At 42.1% G+C, this 13614-nt stretch overlaps 1 protein-coding gene across 1 annotated transcript in view; it reads right to left on the bottom strand.

The window, feature by feature from the left end:
* The window catches only part of IBTK (inhibitor of Bruton tyrosine kinase), a 79921-nt gene extending 72428 nt beyond the window's left edge, over nucleotides 1-7493 (bottom strand). The window contains exon 1 of the mRNA XM_015136835.3: nucleotides 7310-7493. The gene's annotated coding sequence lies outside the window, so the exon portion shown is untranslated. The remainder of the gene's footprint in view (nucleotides 1-7309) is intronic.
* Between the last annotated feature and the right edge of the window lie 6121 nt (nucleotides 7494-13614).

The following is a 13614-nucleotide window of genomic DNA, read 5'->3' as shown; positions in this document are numbered from 1 at the left end:
ATATTTATGGTACCTATATTTATATCAATCATCCTTACTCCATTTTTCCACTCTCATGTTTAAAGTTAACCTTGGGCCGGGCGCGGTGGCTCAAGCCTGTAATCCCAGCACTTTGGGAGGCCGAGACGGGCGGACCACGAGGTCAGGAGATCGAGACCATCCTGGCTAACACGGTGAAACCCCGTCTCTACTAAAAATACAAAAAACTTAGCCGGGCGAGGTGGCAGGCGCCTGTAGTCCCAGCTACTCGGGAGGCTGAGGCAGGAGAATGGCGTAAACCCGGGAGGCGGAGCTTGCAGTGAGCTGAGATCTGGCCACTGCACTCCAGCCTGGGTGACAGAGCGAGACTCCGTCTCAAAATAAATAAATAAATAAATAAATAAAAAATAAAGTTAACCTATATTGGTTGTACTCTAGAGTTTATCTTTTCCTTCCAGTCCTTCATTCCTTCTATGCTGTATTTTTACACTCTACTAGTTATGTCCCCACAAGCTTTGAATACGCTTAAATCTACCATCTTTCTAAGAATCCCATCCCAAACCTATACCCCCTAAAACTATATCACCACCACCAACACAACAATAACCAACACTCTCATCAGTTATTCCGTTTTTACTAAGTACCCAGGCACAGTGTTAACATTGTTACTTCTGCCTGAAAGATCCTTCATCATAAGAAGAGATGATAATTAAAGGTATTCAAACAACTGGATAGCTATCTTTAAAAAAACAACTTTAGATACTGTACTTACTTTATATCTTATACCAATATAAATTTTAGATGGTTCAAAGGCAAACAAAAAAACAAAACTACGAAAGCACTGGATGAAAACACAGAAGGTTCTTTTTTTATAATCACAGAGTACAAAACACCTTTTTAAGTAGGATCTGAAATCCAAAAGTCATAAAAGATTAATTCAATAGTTTAAAAATTACATAAAAATTTTTAAAGACAAAAGGAGAAAATTTTCCCTCAATATATATGGTCTTTTTAGTTCTTCCTTAATGTATAGTCTTTGGGAGCAGAGAAAATCAGCTATAAGAAGACTATTCAGAAGGACATACATGAGTTTACTATATGTACAGGGAAAGCTTCTATGTATTAGAGAGAAGTACGAAATATTCTTTTTTTTTTTTTTTTTTTTTTTTTTTTTTTTTTTTTTTTGAGATGGAGTCTCGCTCTGTCGCCCAGGCTGGAGTGCAGTGGCCGGATCTCAGCTCACTGCAAGCTCCGCCTCCCGGGTTCACGCCATTCTCCTGCCTCAGCCTCCCGAGTAGCTGGGACTACAGGCGCCCGCCACCTCGCCCGGCTAGTTTTTTTTTTTTTGTATTTTTTAGTAGAGACGGAGTTTCACCGGGTTAGCCAGGATGGTCTCGATCTCCTGACCTCATGATCCGCCCGTCTCGGCCTCCCAAAGTGCTGGGATTACAGGCTTGAGCCACCGCGCCCGGCCCGAAATATTCTAAATCTGTATTTTCCCACTCCCACTTCATACCACACCAAGAGTCAGAAATCTGAGATCTAACTAGTTTTCTGATCTTAAACTACTTTGATTTCGCCACCTGGAAATGAAAACATTGAACTAGATGATTATAATCCTGTCTATTAGGTTGGTGAAAAGTAGGTGCTGGTTTTGCTGTTAAAAATAACGGCAATGGCCAGGCGCAGTGGCTCACGCTTGTAATCCCAGAACTTTGGGAGGCGGAGGCGGGCAGATCACCTGAGGTCGGGAGTTTGAGACCAGCCTGACCAACATGGAGAAACCCTGTCTCTACTAAAAATACAAAATTAGCCAGGCGTGATGGCACATGCCTGTAATCCCAGCTACTCAAGAGGCTGAGGCAGGAGAATCACTTGAACCCGGGAGGCAGAGTTTGTGGTGAACCAAGATCGCACCATTGCACTCCAACCTGGGCAACAAGAGCAAAACTCTGTATCAAAAAAAAAAAATTAATGGCAATTACATTTAAGAGTCCGATCCCAAACCTATACCCCCTAAAACTATATCACCACCACCAACACAACAACCAATCCTCTAAAAGTAATGGCAATTATTTTTAATGGCAAAACCTGCAATGACTTTTGCACCAACTTAATAGCTCCAGATCTGTTTCTACTAATCTATACATTGTGTAATTTGATATAGTCCTCATAAAAATCATCCCCCCCTTAAAATGTTGATTTGAACAACAACAAAATAACAGAACCAAATAAAAATGTGTTTTGAGGTCAGGCACGGTGGCTTACGCCTGTAATCCCAGCACTTTGGGAGGCCGGGGTGGGCAAGAGATCAAAACAATCCTGGCCAACATGGTGAAACCCCGTCTCTACTAAAAATACAAAAATTATCTGGGCATGGTGGCGCACGCCTCTAATCCCAGCTACTTGGGAGGCTGAGGCAGGAGAAACGCTTGAACCAAGGAGGTGGAAACTGCAGTGAGCCGAGATCCCGCCACTGCACTCCAGCCTGGGGACAAAGCAAGCCTCTGTCTCAAAAAAAAAAAAAAAAAAAAAAGAAAGTGAGCCGGGCGCAGTGGCTCACGCCTGTAATCCTAGCACTTTGGGAGGCCGAGGCGGGTGGATCACGAGGTCAGAAGATCGAGACCATCCTGGCTAACACAGTGAAACCCCGTCTCTACTAAAAATACAAAAAAAAAAAAAAAAAAAAATTAGCCCGGCATGGTGGCGGACACCTGTAGTCCCAGCTACTCAGGAGGCTGAGGCAGAAGGATGATGTGAACTCAGGAGGCGGAGCTTGCAGTTAGCCAAGATCACACCACTGCACTCCAGCCTCGGTGACAGAGCAAGACTTCTATCTCAAAAAAAAACACAAACAAACAAAAAAGTATTTGGTAGCAAAGAGGAAAAAAAGGTACCAATTCTCAAGTAGTTTAAAAGGTTAAAAATGGAAAGCATGATACTGTAGTTACCCATTATCTATTTGCTTTTTACAATTTCTATTACCCACAATCAACCACAGTCCAAAAATATTAAATGAAAACTTTGGAAATAAATAATTTATGATTTAAATTGCATAACATTCTGAGCAGTATGATGAAGTCTCATAGTGTCCCACTCCAAACCACTCCACCTCGCCTGAGACATGAATCATCGATTTGTCCAGCATTGCCATACTGTACATGCTACCAACTCGATAGTCACTGAGTAGCTCTCTTGGTTATCAAATTGTAAAAACATAGCATATAGAGGATTCAGTACTCTCTGCAGTTTCAGGCATCCACTGGGGGTTTTAGAATGTGTCCTTGAATAAGTAGTGACTATTTATTGCATGTGGCAAAACAGTTCATCCAGTTAACTTCACTCTTTTAAAGCTCTAAAATCCCACCATCTTTGTATTTTCAGTGTATGCATAATACCTGGAAGGAACTACTTATTGGTGAATCCCTCAAACCTTACATTAAAGAATTAAGATGCAACAGAAAAGAATTGCTTAATTCATTAGTATATATAATTTAAACATTTAAAAGGGAAAACAAGAATGTTAAAAAGTTATTCCATACTATCATACAGAGAAAGCAGCAACTACAGAATACTATGAACATAAACATGGAAACGATTAAGAGCTAGGATTTCTTAGAGTTTTACATATATAGATTCAAATATAGCAATGTCAGCTGTTATCAGTTATATAACTAAAAAATTACATAATCTCTCCAAGTTGTTCCTTCATCTGAAAATAGAGACAATTCACCCATTTCACAGGGTTACTATAATGATAAATGAAACTACCTAACATGGTACCTGGCACTAAATATGCATTCAACAAATGAGAGTTTTCATTACTATTGCTTCTTCAGTCACAAAAAGGTAATAAATTTTAATTCCAAAATTCATGTTTGAGCTTCATTATCACTGTTAACGCTTCTCCAAAGAAACCATTATTGCTAAAGTTACTAATGACCTCCAAATTACCAAACACTTTTGGATATTTTCAATTCTTATCTTACTTGCTTTCCCTGCTTTTATGTCTTTAAAACCTCTTTCCCTTAAGGAGTCTAAAAGAGATACTGGAAGGGCAGGAAGTCACAGAAGCATTTAAGCATGGTCTCTCTCTCTCTCTTAACCACTTCTTCCCAGGGCATTATCGCTTCTCCTGGCCTTCAAATACTGGCTTCTCTCAAATGATCCTCAGTCCTCTACTTCATATTCTCTCTGATAGTTTCAATCCTTTTCATGCTTTTAACTCTACCATACACATGATTATAAATCCCCAAATCTGTCTCTTGCTCACATATTTGTCCTAAATTCCAGGCCCATATTTCCAATGTCTATTGTACTTCTTATCTATGCATTCAAAAACTGCTTATTGAAGGGGGAAGAAAGCAAAGGAAATAAGCATTTAAACACCTAATACATACAGAATGCTTTACATCAGACCAGTCAAGTAAACCACCCAAATCATACCACCAGGAAAAGAGGGAGTCAGACTTCAAATACAGATCTGTTTAATGATGAGGTCCATGTTATTTCTGCTACGCTACACTGTCTTCTTCAGCACATCCACAGTAGGTCACAAGGCATTGGGAATACGAAAATAATTAGGACCTAAATATTTTAGATAAAATAAAATACAGGTTCATGGATAATACTCAGGTGGATGCATAGCTAGTTAAACATATGTACTAACTGAACAAAACTTATGATCTATTACACAGTTCCTATTATCAAAGGGTCACAGTTTGGTATAAGAGAGCAATTTTATACGGTCGAAGAGGACGACCATCCCCGCTAGAGGAGGGCCAGTCTTCAGTCAAGGGTATACGAGTAGCTGCACTCCCCTGCTAGAACCTCCAAACAAGCTCTCAAGAGAGTAATTTTATTTAGGCAAGTAACTAAAACATATCATGATTATAAACCTATGGTCAAGATAAAACAAGTGACACACAGGAATGAGGAGTGCAGAAGAGGGGTCCAGGGAAGACTTTCTACAGGAGATATATAAACTATGTATAAACTAAGACTTAAAAGATGAGTACCGGCCAGGCACAGTGGCTCATGCCTGTAGTCCCAACACTTTGGGAGGCTGAGGCAGGCAAATCACTTGAGCCCAGTACTTTGAAATCAGCTTGGGCAACATGGTGAAACCCGTCTCTACAAAAAAAATACAAAAATTAGGCGTGGTGGCACGTCCCTGTAGTCCCTGCTACTCTGGAGGCTGAGGTGGGAGGATCACTTAAAATTGGTCAGTCAAGCCTGCAGAGAACCAAGATCATGCAACTGCACTCCAGCCTGAGCAACTGAGCGAGACTCTCTTTGGGAAAAAAAAAAAAAAAAAAAAAAGAGTACCATATGCGATGGCCTGATAAATTCTGGGTGAGAGCACATTTGAAGCAGAGGGATAGTAAATATAAAAGAACTAGAATCACCTTGGTCCATTCCAAAATTTCTAAATAATTCAGAAGACAGAAGTGAGGCCTAACAACACACGAGGATAGACCAGATTTTGGACAGCCTTATGTGCCCTTCCTTAGAGATTAAAAAAAAAAAAAAAAAAAAAGGCAGGCAATCCAAAGACAAGATGTCGTAGTAATTCCCAGGTTTCTTGCTTGGATAACAGATAGAGAAACTAGAAAGAAGAGTAAGGGGTCAATACTTTGGAAGTCAGTAAAGCAAAACAAAACTAAACAACAGAACAAACACAAAAATTATAGGTGAAATTTTGTTTTATACATTATAGATAGTGCTCTACATAAATATAATCCTTATTTCAGCCTTATTATTGCCCCTGTAAATGTGATCACTTTCATTTTCTGATGAGGAAATTCACCTGAAAATTTTAAAAGCCTACCTAAAATAATATCAACAGAAAAGTGCTCTTGATCCTACCTATCCTAGGCTACCAAACTACTCTCCCAAAAGGCAGTTAGAAAACTTTTAATGATAGTAGTATAATGTAGTAGAAAAAAGTACCATGGAATTCAATTCAAAATAATTGAATTCAAAAGCAGTTTGGTAGGGCAGCTGGAGACTCCGAAGCTTAAGATTCAAGCGATTCTGCCTCAGCCTCGCAAGTAGCTGGGATTACAGGCACACACTACCATGCCCGGCTAATTTTTTTGTATTTTTGGTGGAGACGGGGTTTCACCATGTTGGCCTCGAACTCCTGACCTCAAGTGATCCGCCCGCCTTGGCCTCCCAGACTGCTGGCATTACAGGTATCTTTTTTTGGGGGGAGGGGGGGCGGAGCCACATTCTGTCGCCCAGGATGGAGTGCAGTGGCACGATCTCCACTCACTGCAACCTCCACCTCCCGGGTTCAAGCAATTCTCGCTTCAGCCTCCCGAGTAGCTGGGATTACAGGCATGAGCCACCGCACCCGGCCTAAAAAATTTCTTGAAGTAAACTCCGGTTTGACTAAAAGTTTCTGCAAATATTTGCAAATGTAATTATTTTTAGAAATCAGTTCTGTCCTCATCTACCTTCCTTCAATTTCCAAAACAAATAAAAGTTAAGGAATTCAAAATACAAAAAGAGAAATGATCAAGAGGGGGCTGGCAAGTCTGTGAATTTACACCACTTTATGGGCATTGAAACACTACTACTCATAAAAGTCACATCCTTTCAGTATTTCTGATAAATTTCAAATGGCCTACTTCGAGCATAAGTTAAAAGGTGCTACATGAATCTCTGGCTAACACAGCCAAGTTTTATGAACCACGTTGGAAAATAGGAGTCAAGGATGGCCTGTGTTACCTAATTCGCAGCTGAACTAAAACTCTTTGAGCCAGACAGCTCTGCCTGTTACAAAAACAAAAGGCATGTCTTCTCTGTCTCTCTCACCACCCCCCACCACCCTCCAAAAAGAATCAGTTCCTTTTTACATAACAGTGAATGTCCACATATCAGAGTTCACCACCTGCTTCCCGACAGAGTCGGTATCCGCGGAGTGGACTCAAACTTGTGACTCCAGGAAGGGGATAAAGAACATGAGCGCCCCTAGGAATGGCTTCAAATCCAAGACTCGAAGGAAAGTGACACTACACAACTATCACAACTAGGAAGGCAATGTCGCTGGAGGGCGTGTCCCGCAGGACGGGAGCTTAGCGCATCGCCGGGACAGGCCATTCATTAGCTAAGGGGGGCGGTAGGGACCCTGGCCACTCGGCCCTCTCCGCGCGGCCTCGCGCGAAGCCCGGCAGCCTCAGGGCCGCAGAGTCCCCTCCCTACGGTCCCCCCGCGCAGCCGTCCGCAGCCACCCGCACCCTCCGGAAGGCGAATACTCTCCCCCTGCCCCCGGACTGAAGGGAAGCCGCTCCGCACAGTCGGGCAGCGCCAAGCCCTCCCTCACCAGTCGCTAGATGAAACTGCGCCGGTGGATTCCGCAGGGTCCACACAGAGCCACACAGGGACTCATCCTCAGTGAAGGCAATAAGAGAAACCGAACGGCGCCAGAGGGGCCGGTCCCCAGAGCCGGGTCAGTTCGGCAGGCGGCTGCAACCCAGCCGCGACTACAAGAATCGGGAAGGGGGATGTGGAGGAAGGGCCCGAGCGGGCGGTACTCAGTAATAAGGCGGGCGCTGATTGGCTAGGGCTCCTGTATGTCTCTTGATGATTGGCTGGTGCTTGCCCAGAAGGTTTCGCGTGGCAGCACCTCTGCCATGGTCTTTTTCCCTGACGCCCCAAAGGAGCTTGACCTCGCCGGCCTTGGGGCGGCTGACTCAGGCCAGGGGCGGGGAAGGGAGAAAGGCCGCAGCGGGGGACTCTAGGCCAATAGCGGTGATGGGAGTGTCGCTTTCCAGGCCAGCCATCTCCTAGTTAGAAACGTCTCTCCAGGCAGCTGGAGACTCGGAGGGGAGGCTAAACCGGAGTGGAGAAGGAGACCTGGCCGGATGCCTTGGACACCCGGTCACTACGCAGCAGAAGCCAGGTGCATAGGCGTCTTGCACAAAAGAGTTTCTTCCCGTGGCCTTAGCAGTGGGGTTACTGCAAAGCCGAAGGTGTAGTCTACGTAAACCCAGCCTCACCCCTCTCTGGATCGCTATACACCCGGATTATCTGGCAGTCACTCCTTTGGTCAGAAGGCGTCACTGCCCTCTTAGATCACCACAGTGGGACTAGCTGCCGACCCGGGTCACGCCACTCAGTGCCTGACACCAGGCTTACACTAGGCTTTTTCCACTTGAACTCTGAATCTAAAGGCCATTTAGAAAGTGGTCGAGTGAAAAAACTAGGAGGGACAGTAGCCAATAATCAATACTAGGGTACTGAATGGGAAACATACTGCTGCTGAATGCCTAATATAGTAAGCACTCAGTAAATGATTGTTCAAGGAGGGGTAGTGTGACTCAGAACAAACGACACTAGGAATCACAAGTTGGCTGTACAGCTCTGCCACGTTGTGAATTTTACAAGCCATTGAGTTGGCCTCATCTCATCTCTGAAAGAAAGGAGTTGTGCATGTCTTAATGCCCACTGAGCTCTGCTTGCTCTCTTTTGAAGCTTTTTTTGTGGAAGAGTAGATTACTAGCCCAAAGCCACACAGCTGCTTAGCGAAAGAGAAAGGGAGACTAGGACCCAGCCCTCCTGCTGCCCTTCCCAGCACATAATTGTTTCTTTGCTCTTTATTCTGAATACCCTACTTCCTACAAAACAAAAACCAGTTAGTAATGTAAAAATTGAGTGATTTTGAAAATAAGCTTAAGTTGTATCTCCAGATATTTTTTAAAAAAGAAGCTACATATAATGACTTTCATGTTCATGAACAAAGAAGCCAATAAAAGCAAATAAAGCTCCTAGTGTAAATAAACGCATTGACCTGAGTTCATAACTTTTCTCTCTCTTTCTTGTATCTGGGCAAGTTAATTCACTTTTCTGAAGCCTCAGTTTCCTCATTTGCAAAATAGGAGAAATAATCTATTTTGGGGTTGTGAAAATGTAATGATAATATATAGCACTTAGCAGAGGGCCTTAGTAGCGCACAATAATACTTCATAAATAGTGCTAATAAATGAAGTATTACCTTAGTGGCTGAATTATTCCAAGCAGGCATTCATTAATTTAAAAATGACAGCCAAGCAAAGTGAGTCACACCTGTAATACCACCACTTTGGGAGGCAGAGGCCGGTGGATCACTTGAGCCCAGGAGTTCAAGACCAGCCTGGACAACATGGTGAAACCCTGCCTTTACTAAAATTAAAAAAAAATTAGCCAGGCATGGTGGTGCACGCCTGTGATCCCAGCTACTCAGGAAGCTGAAGTGGAAGAATACCCTGAGCCCTGGGAGATCAAGGCTGCAGTGAGTCAAGATCAGGCCACTGCATAAGCCTACGCAACTGGGGTGAGGCCCTGTCTCAAAAAATAATAATAAATAAAAGTAAAACTTACCAGGTCTCGGACAATTTGTGGTAAGCATTGGGGATCCAACAGTGGACAAAAATACATGTAGATCCAGATATTCCCAAGCATAATAAATTGCAACATTTATAAGTATTACAAAGAATACTGTGATAGATTTAATCTGACTTCCAAGAGATGTGACACATGAAGTAAAGAATGAGTAGAAGATAACTCAGATAACTAGATAACAAGGAGATAAGTAGATGAAGCAGGAAAGAAATAACCTTCCAAGCGAAGGGATATAGAATTGCTCCCCTTTTCCCGGGAAAGTTAGACGCTTTCAAAAGTACTGACTGGTTATTTGCAAGACAAAATATTAAAATAAGTAGGAAATATTAAAAATGAAATACAATTAAGTGAAAAATATATTGTAGATGTGGTTAAGGGAGGAAGAAATCAAAATGAGCCATTTTGTTTGATTTTTTTAAAAAATTTTGTGTTTACACATTAAAGAATAGGTCAAAATATATCTACAATGATTTTTCTGTGGTGGAATTATGGGTGATTCTTAATTTCTATCATTTTGACTTTTGTAATTTTTATTGCAATAATTTAAATATTACTTGAATGATTAAAAAAATCAAAGTTTGGAAAAATAATTGACTAGAGTTTCTAAAGTAGTTTTATTTTTTAAAGTAAAAAATAAAAAACCAGAGATGGCTTTAAAAGATTGCAGTGATGGGGGGAGGGAGTAGAAAAAGAATAGCACAGGCCTCAAGAGTGGAGCACTGCAGAAATGTTTCTAAGCCACATGGCATCTATAATAAACTCCCCATATACCATTTTTCCAAAATAAATTGGTAGTACTATCCTTTATAATTAAAAGTACTAACATCATTATGTGTATTTTGCTGTCTTTCAAGTTGTATAGGAGTGGGAAATGACAGTGCTGGTGGCGGAAGAGAAAATACTAGAATTTGATTAGAAACTCAAACCTGATTACGGTCTGCAAGAATGATTATTAGAGGATGATCAGTAGTGCAGCTGGCCTAGAGATGACTGGAACCTTATTGTTTGGCCTCATTCTCTTCTACTCCACACCATCTTCCACAGGACATCACTGGTTGACTACAACTTTCTGGCACATAAATTAAGTACCTTACATAAATCACATATCTCCCCTCAGGTTTGCCACTAGGGAAGATAGCACTGAGCCTATTATCTCAAGCACAAAAGTTCTAGGCACCATGTCGGCTTGGATTAGGTGAGGAATCAAGGATACCATGATTGCAGCCTCCATTAGAGTCACGGTTAAAGCAGAGTGAAGAATAATTCTCCAAAAGAAAGCAGGGTGCGGCAGACAAAACAATAGGCCACATAGGATGTTTGTGTTCTTCTGGATTCAGGTGTATGATCCCAGCTGCATTCTTCCTATAGAATCATTATCTTTCCAATCCTTACTTACAGAGGGCCACCTCCCCACATATCTATGAAGCCTTTCCAGATGGCCTTTCCTAACAATTATGCCCTTTATACTGCTTCTATCACTTAGTCATATAATGTATCATACTGTTTTATTTTTAGATTTGTTAGTTTTACTAATGGAGACAAGGGTTCTAGAGGCAAGCTGCCCGGATATGAAATTTTACTGCTATGCTTACTAGCTGTGAGATGTCAGACAAGTTACATAAACCCTTTAAGCCTAGTTTCCTCATCTCTGAAATAGGGTTAATAGTATTGCTTTCATAAAGTTCCTAAGAAGTTTAAATGAGATTATGTAGATACAATATATATATTATAGATATGAAGCTCTTAGTACAACTCTTAGCAACTTAATTGACATAACCTGAAATGAACTTCTGGATGAATCTGTTTCCACCAAATTAAAGGGTGGAATGGGGAAACAAAGAATAACCCACAAGGTGGCAGTATTTGAATATAACTTTAGAATCTTATGTTTAAAAGCATAGTCCACCAAAAAAATCTCTGAAATTCAAGGCAAATACTGGAGAAATTCAAGGCAAATTCAAAGCCTGAATGAAATAAGCAGAAATTTGAGATAAATCAAACTTATAAACTTAGCAGGCTTAGCATTCTGTTATAATCAGAACACTGAACTCCCAAAACTCTTTCCTTTACTATGACTGAAAAATGTATCATTTTCCTTTCTCAGCCTATCTTACTGAGAATTGCTCCTATTCCTTCTCTACTTAGCTAAATAATAATTAAATCTGTGTTGTCACACAAAACCAAACAGGCTTTGTGTGAGCAACAAGGCTGTTTATTTCACCTGGGTGCAGGCAGGCTGAGTCTGAAAAGAGAGTCAGCAAGCGTGGTGGGATTATCATTAGTTCTTACAAGTTTGGGAATAGGCGGTGGAGTTAGTAGCAATGTTTTTGGGGCAGGGTGTGGATCTCACAAAGTGCATTCTCGAGGGTGGGGAGAATTACAAAGAACCTTCTTAAGGGTGGGAGAGATTACAAAGAGTCTTCTTAAGGATGGGGGAGATTACAAAGTACCCTTGATCAGTTAGGGTGGGGAAGAAACAAATCACAATGGTAGAATGTCATCAGTTAAGGCTATTTTCACTTCTTTTGTGGATCTTCACTTGCTTCAGGCTGTCTGGATGTATAGGTGCAGGTCACAGGGGATATGACGGCTTAGCATAGGCTCAGAGGCCTGACATTCCTGTCTTCTTATATTAATAAAAAAAGCAAAACAAAATAGTGAAGTGTTGGAGCGTCGAAAAATTTTGGGGGTGGTATGGAGAGATAATGGGCAATGTTTCTCAGGGCTGCTTCGAGCGGGATTAGGGGCAGCGTGGGAACCTACAGTGGGAGAGCTTCAACTGAAGAAAGATTTTTGGGGTAAGGGGTGATATTGTGGGATTGTTAGAAGGAGCATTTGTCAGATTCTTAACAAGAATTGATCGTCCAGCTAGGGTGTCTTCATATGGCTGGGAATCTGGACTAGGCAAGAGAAGATTAGCAGCCTGGCAAACTTCCTGTCTAGCCTGCTGGAGGACTGGAAGATAGTCGCCTAGAGGGCTGGTGTCTGGGATGAGGTTGCTGCCGAGTAAGAAAGTGCATCCATATAAAAGTTCAAATGGACTGTACCCTGTAGCATCTTGAGGGCAGGCTCTAATTCTGAGAAGGGCAAGAGGTAAAAGTACTGTCCAGTCCTTTTTAAGTTGGAGCCTGAGCTTAGTGAGATGTGTCTTTAAAAGACCATTAATCCATTCTACCTTTCCTGAAGATTGAGGACGGTAAGAGGTATGAAGGTTCCACTGTATACCAAGAGCCTGGGAAACTGCTTGGATGATTTGACTAAAAAAGGCCGGTCCGTTATCAGACTGTATAGAGGTGGGAAGGCCAAACCAAGGAATTATGTCTGACAAAAGGTGGCCTTCTCAGACCCTGTGGGAAAGGCCTCTACCCACCCAGTGAAAGTGTCTACCCAGATCAAGAGGTATTTTAGTTTCCTGACTCAGGGCATGTGAGTAAAGTCAATTTGTCAGTCCTGGGAAGGGGCAAATCCTGCAGCTTGATGTGTAGGGAAGGGAGGGGGCCTGAACAAGCCCTGAGGAGTAGTAGAATAGCAGATGGAACACTGAGAACTGATTCCCTTAAGAATAGATTTCCATGATGGAAAGGAAATGAGAGGTTCTAAGAGGCGGACTGGCAGCTTGTAACCTACACAGAAGAGGTTATGAAATTACGATGGAATAGAATTGGCCTATGAGGCTGGAAGGAAATATTTTCCTTGGTCTAAGAACCATTTGCCTTGTGTGGGAAGAGCTTGATAGGTGGAAGTTTCAGTGGAAGAGTAGGCAGGAGTGACCAATGAGAAGGAGAAAAACTGGCCGTGAGGGACAAATGCTAGCTGCTTCTTTAACTACCTTATAAGCATAAGCATTGCCCTGAACGATGGAATCTGATGCCTTTTGGTGGCCTTTGAAGTATATGAGTCCAGCTTCATTTGGAAGTAAAGCAGCCTTGAGAAGAGCTTTTATTAAAGAGGCATTAATGATGGAGAACCCTTGCATAGTAAGGAAACCTCCTTCAGCCCATATAACAGCATGGTGGTACAGGATATGGAAGGCATATTTAGAGTCAGTGTAAATATTGACACAAAATTCCTTTGCAAGAGTGAGGGCTCGAGTTAAGGCAATGAGTTTGGCTTGCTGAGAGGTAGTGGAGGAAGGCAGAGAGGTAGCCTCAATGATAGATGTGGAAGATACTATAGCATAGCCTGCCTTTGCTGGTGTGTGGCGATTAAGCCTGGTGGAACTGCCATCAATAAACCAAGTGTGATCAG

Source organism: Macaca mulatta, chromosome 4, assembly GCF_049350105.2.
Source record: "Macaca mulatta isolate MMU2019108-1 chromosome 4, T2T-MMU8v2.0, whole genome shotgun sequence".
In the NCBI taxonomy this organism is placed as follows: domain Eukaryota; kingdom Metazoa; phylum Chordata; class Mammalia; order Primates; family Cercopithecidae; genus Macaca; species Macaca mulatta.
Note: the sequence above shows the minus strand (reverse complement) of the source record. Positions and strands in the feature narration are given on the sequence as shown.